Below are 12,683 nucleotides of genomic sequence, written 5' to 3' on the forward strand. Positions count from 1 at the left end.
GTTGTCCTATTCAGTGGATAGAGAAATTAGACAGTTCTGTTTTTATGCAGTTACATATTCATCTAAACAAAATGAGTAGCCATAAATGTCACTGTTAACCTTTCATCTGAAGGTCTCTAGCCTGGAGGGAATGCCAGATAACAGGAAAACAGAAGTAAATTTGAAGTAAGAATGGCAATACTTTACACAGTGCCTTTTACTGTTGGATTATAGTATGCAGCAGTGCTCCTAATATTTAAATCAATATCTGAAGGCTTTGTTTTAAATTGACAGCAGAAATGGCTCAAGTCATATTGGTGACTTTGGCAGAAAATCTGAATGCTGTCTTGTGCGATAGTTACCGTAAAATACAATAACAGGCAATTTGTTGTCCTTTTTAATGATATTGTATTCCCAAATTGGCTGCTTAAGGTGGGCTAACTTACCCAGCTGTTGTTTCTAATGTTATTAAAGCACCACCGCATATAATTCTCCACACAAACCTAAATACTTCTTTATAAATAAGCACTGAGTGCATAGTTCACCAGAAAGTTCTGTTGCATGAGTCTCTTTGAAATTAACTGGAACAATGCAAAAGCATTTATAGTTAAAACATTACTGTGCTCTCAAACTGCTTCCATTCATTTCAGCAGGATTCCTGCAACAAAATGTTCCCATTAATGGTGGTCTAAAACAATCATTCTCTCTCTCTTTTATTCATTACTTTTTTATCCTTCAAGGTGCCATAGATGGTGTCTCCCCTCTTCCCATTTTACCCTTGCAGCAATTCTATGAGGTAAATTTGACTGAGAGGAAGTGATTATCTGCCTGATTTCCTATGTACATTTCTAGAGATTGAGCCTCATTTACCTCAGTGGGACTTACTTCTGAGTAAACATACTTCAAAGTGTGCCACACTGGTATCTCATAGAATTGGAAGGGACCACAAGGGTCATCTAGTTCAACCCTCTGCAATTCTGGAATCTGTTTGCCCAATGTGGGGCTCAAACCCATGACTCTGAGATTAAGGGCCTCATGGTCTACCAACTGAGCTACCCAGGTGTGTTACCCACCATTCATCATGACCAACTCAGAATCAAAATCCACTTCTCCCCAATCCTAGTATGTCCGCCTGGTAGTCACTTTACCACATTGGCCATTTTGACTATCCTCTTCATACAAAACATTCTGTGGCAAAACGAGAGCAGTGTCAGTGAAGTCCAAATTCGTATTGAGGAAGACATTGCTGGCAAAAGAAAACCGCCTCCATCCTTTGTAGAGTTGCCACCCCAGTCAGTTTTTGCCTAAAGCAAAAACATTTTAAGTGAATTTGAAGATTCCTGTTCAGGCAAAACATCTGAGGAATTTTGCGGGAGACAAAGAGAGCTTTAATGAGACTAATTACTCATAGCTGTGTGTGTCTGTGCATCGTAAAGCTGATTCTAAGATTTGCCTTAAGAAGATAAAGGCAATTGGTTCCTCCATAGGCAAAATGCTTAAGGAATTTCAGAGGAAGCAAAGCAAAGAGGAAGCAAATAGGACAGGTAAAGGAGAGGGAGTTTTGTGTTTCCTGGGTACATCTACTCAGCCCTCCTTGTTAAGTTCTGCATGTGCAGAAGGTGTGGTATTTAAAATCTATCAGCAATATATGCCTGTTGTCAGTTGTATAAACATAGTGTAAATCTCTTTTCTCATATTGCATCACCACAAGTTTTCAGAACATTTAATATGATGGACCACAAGAGGCTGGTTAAGGAGAAAAGAAAGAAACACCCATGACTTGACATCACAATGATCCTTACCAATGTACACATGATGTTAAACACGTGGTTTGGTATTTAAATAGCAGCCATTGGGTAGAATAATTTAAAAGCGTAATCTTGTAAAAGGTACCTCAAGAGCCAAAAAACACATGGTGTTAAACATGTAGGATTGTATTCAGTGAAGTCATTGCTTCAGGTGAATGATTTCTGTTTGCACAATGGAATTTACCTTCCCTCCCCCCCTCCAACTTTCACCCTCCCAAATCTGCTCTGGGATTTCCTCCAATCCAACCTGGGGAGGAGTGTGAGGGGAGCACAGTGAAAGTTCCACTGTGTGAGCAGAAGCATTCCACTTGCACTAAGACTTTGTTGGATACAACCCTTCCCTACACCAGCCCTTTCATTGTGGTCCCAATTAAAATCCCGCCTTTCCCACCACCAGCTGCTATTTGGCATTGGAGGGAGGGAAGCCTTGGGACTGTGGTACAGGAGAAAAGGGTTAAGTCTTCCTCTTCTCTGTTGGCCACGTAAACTACCTCTTTAATGTTGCATGGACTTTGGCCATCAAGGTGGCTCTTTCAATGTGACATTTTTTTCAAATGATGCCATATGGTTTTCTTCATGGCAAATTCTCAAAAACAACACTTGCAGATTGAGATATTCAATGGCTGGAACGCGTTCACCTTATCATTTGGGGAGCCATAACTTTTTTTCAGGACTAAGAGGTTTAAATTTTATTAGAAAGGTATTTTATATTGGATGAAATCTGGTGGTGTGAATGGAATAGACTTCTACTTGGACAATGGGGCTTTACTGTCCCCCCTTCCCCCTGCAGTCCCCTGCAAGCCCCCAAATCTACTCTGAAATAGATTTGGACAGGGCTGAAGATGGGCAGCCTCTCAGAGGGAAAAGGATGCAATTACAGCAGTGAGGAGCAACAGCAGTGAAGATCAGTGGAGCATCTTGTCTGGGGAACATACCCACTGATCTGATGATCTCTACAGGTTGGGCTGATGTCAGTTGGGGATTTGTTATTGTGCACCATCCTCCCCCTGCCACCTTTTGTACAAGTGTAACTTGCTTCACAGGATTTGGTTGATTAGTAACTCCACTTTCACCTTTCATCAGCTTGCGGTCAAGGCTGCAGTAACACATCGCGCCAGGATTCTGTTCTTTAGCCTCCTGTTGTGAATGGAATGTGAGGGTGTGTAAGCTGTTTCTCTAAGGCAGTGTGTGAAATATGATTGGTAGGCAAAGTCATGTTTGGCTACATGAAGAATGTTCTTCCAGAACTGCAGTAAAACATTAACATTGTCCTCCTCCTCTTCTTCTTCATTGAAACTTTTCATTGTAGAATACAATAAAAAACAAACTTTTTTTTTTAAAAAAAAGGGAAAGGAAAAGAGAAGGTGGGAAACAAAATGCAAATCCCTGTTTCAAAGGTAGATCTTAACCCTTGCCTCACACAGAAGTGGGTGGACCCTCCCAGCTCTCACCTGGGAGTGTCTCTTTCTTTTCCCCACCCTGGGAGATCATCCCTTCCTTGCCAGTGTGGTGTAGTGGTTAAGAGCGGTAGACTCGTAGTCTAGTGAACCGAGTTCGCGTCCCCGCTCCTCCACATGCAGCTGCTGGGTGACCTTGGGCTAGTCACACTTCTTTGAAGTCTCTCAGCCTCACTCACCTCACAGAGTGTTTGTTGTGGGGAAGGAAGGGAAAGGAGAATGTTAGCCGCTTTGAGACTCCTTAGGGTAGTGATAAAGTGGGATATCAAACCCAAACTCCTCTTTTTCTTCTTGCCTCTCACACAGGGTATATCTATCTATCTCACACAGGGTCTTTTACCAGCCAGCTATCTCCTTCCTGTGCATACCCTCATTAATCCAGTTTAGATGACATCAAAAAACCAAAACAAAACATAGCAAAAGCAAAGTAGATAGATATTCTTGTACACTGTGTTCATATTCTTGACTGTCTGCTTATTCTAGTATTTTTCCTGCATGAGGCTTTGGCACACATGTCTTATTTACAAATCTCAACAGGCTTTGCTTCATCAAATGCTTCACATTCCTTTCTTGGGCGAGCAATGGCTGTTATGTAAGAACTGGTTCTGACACTCAAGCAAGGAAGTGTTGTGGCTTTCTGTTTAATCTCTTGCGTTGGTGCACAGATTACATGGGCAGTTCTCCTCTCCACCAGAGAGAGGCAAAATTAAACAAACCCTTGAGCCCAACACTTAGTTAACAAAGTTAATCAAAGCAGGACATTCATTCTTCTGCCTCCTCTTCATGATATAGAACAGCATTATTTAACTAGTTGTCTTAATCTGTTCTTCTCCTGTATAGATTTTGTTGAGCAAAAGTGTGGGTTCCCTCTCTCACTACCTTTATCCATAGCAGTAACTTCACTCTGTTGTTTGTTTCCATTGCCATTAGGCAAAGTGTTGGTGCAGACTTTTAAAAAGTAGCTGGAACTGAGAAAAATGTTTGTGTCCGTGCCTCTGTTTTTCCCATGGGTCAGGAATTCCCAGAGCCATCTTTGTAGCGAAATGGGGGAGAGTTCAGGTAAATGCAGTTAAGATGAACAAATGAAGTACATGTGGAAGTAACATATATTTAAAGAGATGTTTGTTCTATGCATGAAGAAGAAAGGATAAAGGATAAAGTGTATTAGAAGTTATAGATGGATTATTAGAATGAGAAAGGGATGAAGTACAAAATCTGGCCAGTGGGCCACATCCTGATCTGCCCAACACCCTGTGAGCATTTTGGCAGTGGGACCTTCACTAAACCTACTTTGCTACTTTCTTGAATGTTTTTGCTTACCAGAATGTGTCTCTGAACTCTGGTAATGCCTTTTGCTTGCCTGGATTTGTGTGTGTAGAAAAAAAGCCTATTGCATAAAGGTAAAATTAGAATACTAATTAAAATACCCTCCAACATTCCTTGTTAAAATAGGGACATTCTATTCTAGAGGGAATAGAATGTCCCTATTTTCATGCGGAATCATTTACTCCACCCACTGTTGCTTCTAACCCCACCTACCACTGGTGCATGTCGTTCTCCACCCTGCCCCCCCAAAAAACCCCTACATGTTGCCTGGAAGGTAATGCAGCCCTCTGGCTGAAAAATGTTTCCTGCTCCTGGCACAAGCCCTTATTCAGAGAATCAGAAGAACTGTAGCAGGAGAAGACCAAAAAAACCTGAAGGTGGCACTAAAGGAATATACTGGAGATAATCAAATACTTGTTCTCTTGGAGTGAATATAGCCCCATGTGGCCAAAAGAAAATGAGCAAATCAGATTCGATCATTCTATTTCATATCCTTTTCCTCCCCTCATTCCATTTCTCTCTCTCTCCCCTCCTGTATTTTATTTAACAGCTGGCTTTGTATTTTCATATTCCTCTCTCACAACATCCTGCATCGTTCTCGCCCCACCCAATTCAATACATCAGTGGTGGTCTAACAATGTAGTGCAGTATCTAGCACAGCAACAGGGCAACCTCAATACAAGATATGCGGGGGAAAGATGTAATGGGCATATGTTGATTTGTGCAATGAAACATTGACACAGGTAAACCCTTATGGTGCACCGGCACTGCAAGGCTTTCAGCTTAACACTATCCATGTTTATTTGGAAGGAAGTCTTACTGAATTCAATGCCTTCCCTCCCTTAGAATTGTGCATAGGTCTTCAATAGGTTCATTCCCTGTATCAGAGAAGGCTGGACCTAACCTACCACACAGGGTTGCAGTGAGAATGCAATGGGGACAGGCAGAATCACCTTGAGATTGTTGGAAGAAGATGATGATAGATAGATAGATAGATAGATAGATAGATAGATAGATAGATAGATAGTCACGGATCCTACATAATGAAAAAGGCTGAGGGGTAATTACTGTGATTGACTGTAGGCATCTCCCAAGGAATATAGTCTGTCAGTAAGCTTAGGTAAAGATGGGTTTGTTGTTGTGCAAGATCAGTTCCCGCTCTAATGGAAAGTTAGATCTGAAGCCATAAATGGGTGATAGTCATAAATAAATTTAGCTGCTCTGGGGTTGGGGTGGGTGGGGGGCAGTGTTACCTGCAAAAATTATTTGCTAAAGCAAACTGAAATATAACACAGCACTGACTGTTCTGTTCGGGTGAAATCAAAGTTCCATTTGTTGTCCACTGGTTATTTCTCCTGGATGGCAATAATTATATTTCTTTCATAAAAGCAATACAAATCACCTAGGCATTTGTAATATCCAAGGCCCTCTGCATATCTAAGATCTGTCTTAAAGAAGCCATCAGTTAGAATGAAATGTTCCAGGGAGTTGACAGTACATAATAATATTAAACAACAAATGTGGAAAACACACATGAAATACGACTCTGTACAAATTTATCAAAATATTTAACTTGATTTGGGTTGGATGCCAAACAATAACACTTTTTGTCCATTTGATTTTGTGCCACCTAACGGTAATGTGAATGGATTAAACAAGGTGCAGGGTTTTTTAAAAATATGTTTCATGCAATTATACTACATAATGCTGGAGCCAACCACTCATTCCGCAGTAGTTCCTGTGAGGGATCTTGGTAGGTTGGGTCAATCTTCAGAGGTGGGAAAAGAACAAGGAACATTTACTTGCTCAAAGAATGTAGAAGTCACCATACATTTAAACAGTGCTTTTTTCTTTAAAAAATGTTTAGGGGTACTCTTATTTTGACTCAAGAAAATAATCATTTTATAGTTCAAATTGGGAAAAATAAATACAGTAAATGGACAAAAGTACAAAGATTCACAAACTGTTTAGGGGTATGCGTACCCCTGCATACCCCCAGAAAAAAGCACTGCATTTAAAGCACTTTCATACCATTTGAAACACTCATAGATTCCCCCAAAGAGTTCAGGAAACTGTGCAGTTCATTAGGGGTCAGGGGAGCCAACTTGAATAAAACATTGGCTGGGGGGGGGGGGCGCACAGATAAGCCCTACCCCCATAATCAATCACATGACATGGCACGCACACACCATTTGAATGGCTATGTCCACCAACATTGGGGGCCCTGGCCCCCTCAAAACCTTTTTGGGGGAGCCGAAATGAACCTCGGCCTCTAGGAGTTGACTCCTATGTTGTTGTTGTTGTTTAGTCATTTAGTCGTGTCCGACTCTTCATGACCCCATGGACCAGAGCACGCCAGGCACTCCTGTCTTCCACTGCCTCCCGCAGTTTGGTCAGAGTCATGTTTGTAGCTTCGAGAACACTGTCCAACCATCTCGTCCTCTGTCGTCCCCTTCTCCTTGTGCCCTCCATCTTTCCCAACATCAGGGTCTTTTCCAGGGAGTCTTCTCTTCTCATGAGGTGGCCAAAGTATTGGAGCCTCAGCTTCAGGATCTGTCCTTCCAGTGAGCACTCAGGGCTGGTTTCCTCAAGAATGGAGAGGTTTGATCTTCTTGCAGTCTACGGGACTCTCAAGACTCTCACCCTTAACGAACTATGGCTCCCAGCATTCTTTGGGGGAAGCCATGAGTGTTTAAATGGTGTCACTATAGTTTAAATGTCTGGTGTGAATGTGGCCTATGTTGCCAGGGGAGAGGGAGGTGGTGGGTAAGGCTGTGTATCCATTTCTTGCCATTTCCCCTCCACCATGGATAAGGCAAGGCTAGGTGGTGTGCTGGCCCCCTGTGGAAAGTATAGCAAACAGTATAATGCTATGCATGTCTATTCAGAAATAAGGTCTACACAGTTCAGCCGGGCTTACTCTGCAGCCTACGACATAAGCAGGAAACTAAAATGTGGCTACCTCCTATGATGTGTTATTTCAAAAAATGACCAATGGAGAAAATATACTTAGCAAAAACGCAGTCACAAATCTAATACTGTATGGAGAGGACTTTCTATAAACTGGGGGCCTTGACCAAAAAAGGCCCTCCCGCTGATCATCACATAGCTCATATCAGACAGGATGGATGGATCTAGAAGAGAGACTGTGGTGATGAATGCATCGTTCAGGAAAGCTTCCAAGGTTTTTAGGATTTTAGGGTTGAGCAGCAACCCAGGCCAGTGTGATCCCAAGGCGTATGCGTATGTGTGTCAGTTGGGAGGGCAGAACTATCTGCATTACATGACCTGGCCTGAGTCCCTAAATAAGCCTGCTGTGCTCAGGTGCAGTGGAAGACGTTACCTCATCACCTATGTTGAAGAAAGATTCGGTTGTCAGTCAGGTTGGCTTTGGTACATGGAATTGAGAGAGGGATGCCATTTTGTCGTTAACCTTGGGTAGAAAGTCTATGGGGCCGTCCGTGGCACCAGCACTTTAATTTGCACATGGGAACAGACTGGGAGGCAGCATTGTTCAAGGACAGGTGAACTGATGTTCTGCATAGCTGGTAGTCCCAGGTAGCTAGTTGCTGTATTTGTTCATTGGAAGTCGTCAAACAGCAGCATCTTTTCGGAGCCAAATTAGATTATGTGCATAAATGGAGAGCAGTTCAGATTAAGGGAAATGACCACTTGAAGGTTTTCCCAGGTTATCTGTCAAAACATGTCTCAACGTTTCCACCTAGTGGTGGTGGGAAATGAAAATTTCCCTACATTATGGTGAACTCTTCAAGTCAGCAGATGATTGCTGGGGGGTGCAAATAGAGCCTTGTCCATGGATAAATGCATAGTTGAGTCACAGGCCAGCATGAGCAGGGCATTTAAAAAAGCAAGGTGGACCGCTGTAGGTTATTTTATATTCAGAGGACACTCTGAGCCACTCATAATGTTGAATTACATTATAAAGCTCTCAGTGGAAAGAAAAACAGTGACATTAATCAGTCCTGAGCTACTGACTCCCTGTGAGGGTTTCACAACTCAAGACCTACCAAGCCAAACAGAGTCCATCAGCCATTAATTTCAGCCTGCAAGTACATGAGAGCTGATGTGTTTTCGCCATCCTAGGAAGGTTTCAAAAACAGATTTAGTATAGACGTACGTACACTGAGTTGGTGGGCTGCATTTTGCTTGCTGGGTGACAAGTTGTGCAGGCCTGTGCTGAAGTTGTCTTTTGCAATACCTCTCAAGGGTATCTCCTTCCCTCTAAGCAGAATCTCTTAACTTTCAAAGTGGCAGTTCTGGGACCATCTGACTCCATTATCTCTGTACCACAACAATGGCAAAATCCTGACCAGGAATCGCCCTTATCTGCTCTCCAGCTTGGCTGAACTCCATACTTTTGTCTTAATCACTGCTTGGCTGGGCTTCAGCAATTATCTTTTACGGTCCTTTTTAACCTTCACTGTCTAATCATTCGGCAGCGGCTGCTGCTCTGTATCACCTCCAAGAAGGTCTGTAGCTTGAGATGCACAACAAGATCCAATTTTAAGAACTTCCTCTTTCTGTTCCGATTGTAAATAATGCAAACTACTTCAAAGAATGGAAAGAATATATTTCTAAATTTATCTGGCAGGGGAAAAGCCAATAATTAAATTTAAAATGTTGATAGATACAAAAGGAAGAGGCTTTGCCCTGCCAGACCTGCAATTGCAGGCAGCTTGTTTGTGTTGGTTAAAGGAATGGATTGTATTGGACAATGCAGACATTTTAGATTTGGAAGGCCATGACTTAAAATTCGGGTGGCATGCATGTCTTTGGTATGGGAAAGCAAAAATTTATTAGAGTTTTATGAACCACATTCTCAGGAAGAATTTGTATAGAATTTGGAAGAAATATAAAAATCTGCTAGAAAGAAAAAACACCTTTATGGTTATCCCCCATCGAAGCAATTACAATTAAGAGAGTTAATATGGACAGACAATGGGTGACTTACAGGGATTTGCTGGACTTTGCAGGGTGCAAACCCAGACTGGAACCTATGAAGAACTTAAGGAGCCAAGTTATGAACTGGTTACAATACCACCAGATATGTCATATGCTTATGGTAGACAAAATAAAAATAAAAATGGGGTTTTGGACCAAAGCTCACAATTTGAAAAATAACAGTTAAAGCATCAATGGCACACTGGGCAATAGATATAGGACACAATATATACCTAAATCGCTGGAAGAAACTCTGAAAAAGTGAAGTTTACCACGTGTTATTCTCTGAAATAGAATTGTTTGAAAATGATTCATAGATGGTATTTAACTCTGAGTAGGTTAGTTAAGATGTATAAAGCAGAACGTGTTGGAAATGTAAAGAAATGGGAGGAATTTCTTTCATATGTGGTGGATATGTAGAAAGGTAAAATAATATTGGGAAATGATTTATAATGAGTTGAAAATTTTTTATCTTCCAAAAAAGCAGCAACCAGAGTCCTTTTCGTTGGGACTAACGCAATCAGAAATCCCCAGGTGTCAGAAAAGTTTATTTATGTATGCAACAACAGCGGCCCGTGTTCTGTTAGCCCCAAAATGGAAAGTGAGCAAGGTCCCATGTAAAGAGGATTGGCAGCTTAAGATGTTAGAATACGCAGCACTTGCAGGCTTAACACACAGAATAAGAAAGCAATAAGAACGTATATTTAAAGAAGAGTGGAAAATATTTATTGAATATATGGAAAATAATTGTACACAGCTGAAAACGCTGGCAGCGTTAAGATAAACTCAACAGAGTTAAACAATATTTGATTGATGTAAAAGTGGGAAATTGATTTGAATGGTTAGAGTAAAATATGCAGGAATGTATTATATGTAATATGAACCATGGAAGGAGAAAAAGGGAAGTCATTGGATATTTTAAAGTTTGTAAAATGTTTATTTTGAAATGTAAAAAGCTGAAAACTATATATATATATATATATATATATATGCAGGTTTTGGTGTCTTCGGGTGTCTTCCCGTGTAAGAGTCGGGGTGTCTGTGCGACGTTTCGACGAGGTCTCACTCGTCATCTTCAGGCTGGTGCTTTCGGCTTCTTGTTACTGGAACAGAGCAGAATCTGGTGTTTGAGTTCCTATAAATACTGTTGAGGGGTGTGGTGTATAGCCTCCAACGTTCTGGGCAGAGAGGAAGTTCCTAGATTAGTGTGCCTTTTCTTCTTTTGTTCCTTAATTACTTGAGGGATATCTTGAGTGATTTCATGAGTGATATTCTGAATACCACTGGGTGGGTCATTAAGTGTAGATTAGTTGCTAAAGCTTTTGTGTCTTGACCTCTTGAGCAAAAGCTTTAGCAACTAATCTACACTTAATGACCCACCCAGTGGTATTCAGAATATCACTCATGAAATCACTCAAGATATCCCTCAAGTAATTAAGGAACAAAAGAAGAAAAGGCACACTAATCTAGGAACTTCCTCTCTGCCCAGAACGTTGGAGGCTATACACCACACCCCTCAACAGTATTTATAGGAACTCAAACACCAGATTCTGCTCTGTTCCAGTAACAAGAAGCCGAAAGCACCAGCCTGAAGATGACGAGTGAGACCTCGTCGAAACGTCGCACAGACACCCCGACTCTTACACGGGAAGACACCCGAAGACACCAAAACCTGCATTCCTGTACCCGTGAAAATCTACGAAAGCATATATATATATATATATATATATATGAACTTCCTCTTTCTGTTTTGCAGAACCACCTACGGTCCTGAGCTGTTTCCTCTATATGAAAACAACTTATTAAATTAATCTCAAGATGACTTCATTTAATGCTATTCATGGTGACCCAGTATTATTGCTCTTGATCATAGAGTAGCACCTGCCCTGTATATTTGGAATATTTTCTTAGATTTAATTTGCCGGTACACATTGATACATTGTCCAGTGCTATTAAATACAGCGTTGGATCCAGACTTAGTCATATTTGGAGTAGACCAGTGGCAATCAAGACAGTCACTGAGTGTACTCCAAGGGCTCAGATATACTGTTGTTTAACGTGGGTGATAAGCTTCCTGTACCTCCATTAATTCTCCATTGTCCACACGGTGTTCTCCTCCAAGTCACTGCCTTTCCACCGTTTCCCCTCCCTTGGTCTGGATTTTCTCATACTCTCCCCTTTTTGGAAGTATCTCTGATATGAAATAATCCAGACTGAGTGTCGGACTTGCGTTTGACCGAGCGACTCTTCCAGTCGAGTCCTCCAGCATGATTAACGACCTGAGCCTTTGATGAGACTCCAAGCACGTTCCCCCATTACACAGAGTATCCAGCACTCAGGGAAGGAACCGAGATAATATGAGCTACATCGCAAAGAGTTTAATTTTTAGTTATGCAGACAGAAAAGAAATATATATGCTCTCTCTGTGAAAGCAGAGAGCAACTGAAAAACAAAGGAACAGGAAACCAGTAACATCACATCCGTCTCCTGTCTTCCGTGAGACTTCCAACAGCCTGGAATGTCTCTGGAATGCAAAACAGAGTCTTGTGACTCCAAGAGCACTGCACAGTGGCAACACACAGAAACCTAACACTGAGAAGGGGAGAAAGGGTGGGAAGGTTGTGATTTAGAGGAGAATGTCATATGGACAATGGAGAATTAATGGGGGTACAGGGAACTTACAATCCACATTAAAAAACAGCGTGGATGAACTTTTTGTATGACTAAGTCTGGATCAGACCAATAGTATGCATAAGGCACATTAGCCAGCAATCATTTATCTCTTGGGGGGTGGCATATGTAGGTTCTCCAGTGCTACAATCCCAGAGCCAGGATGATGTTTACAGTTGGCTGTTGATAATGAGGTCTGAGGCCATCTGATTCTACTGAGAAGGTCGATTCAGTAGCCCACCAGATTCACAGGTCCTTATGCCCTGCCACATGGGTTCCAGTCTTTTCTCTATCATGGCTGCACTGGGACCCGTGTCAAAGTCATTCCCTCTCGCCTTTATCTATAAAATGGGAGTGTTGACTTACCCCAGAGGGTGTTTTATATGTGCGTAAAGCAAAATAAGGATTTAAGAATCCCTTACCATAGAATCATAGAATCATAGAGTTGGAAGAGACCACAAGGGCCATCGAGTCCAACCCC

At 41.7% G+C, this 12,683-nt stretch overlaps 1 protein-coding gene across 1 annotated transcript in view; it reads left to right on the forward strand.

Moving 5' to 3' along the window:
* LOC309515652 (uncharacterized protein) overlaps positions 1 to 12,683 on the forward strand; it is an 84,933-nt gene that overhangs the window by 40,632 nt on the left and 31,618 nt on the right. The window lies entirely within an intron of this gene.

Source organism: Podarcis vaucheri, assembly GCF_965113315.1.
Source record: "Podarcis vaucheri genome assembly, chromosome: 12".
NCBI lineage: Eukaryota > Metazoa > Chordata > Lepidosauria > Squamata > Lacertidae > Podarcis > Podarcis vaucheri.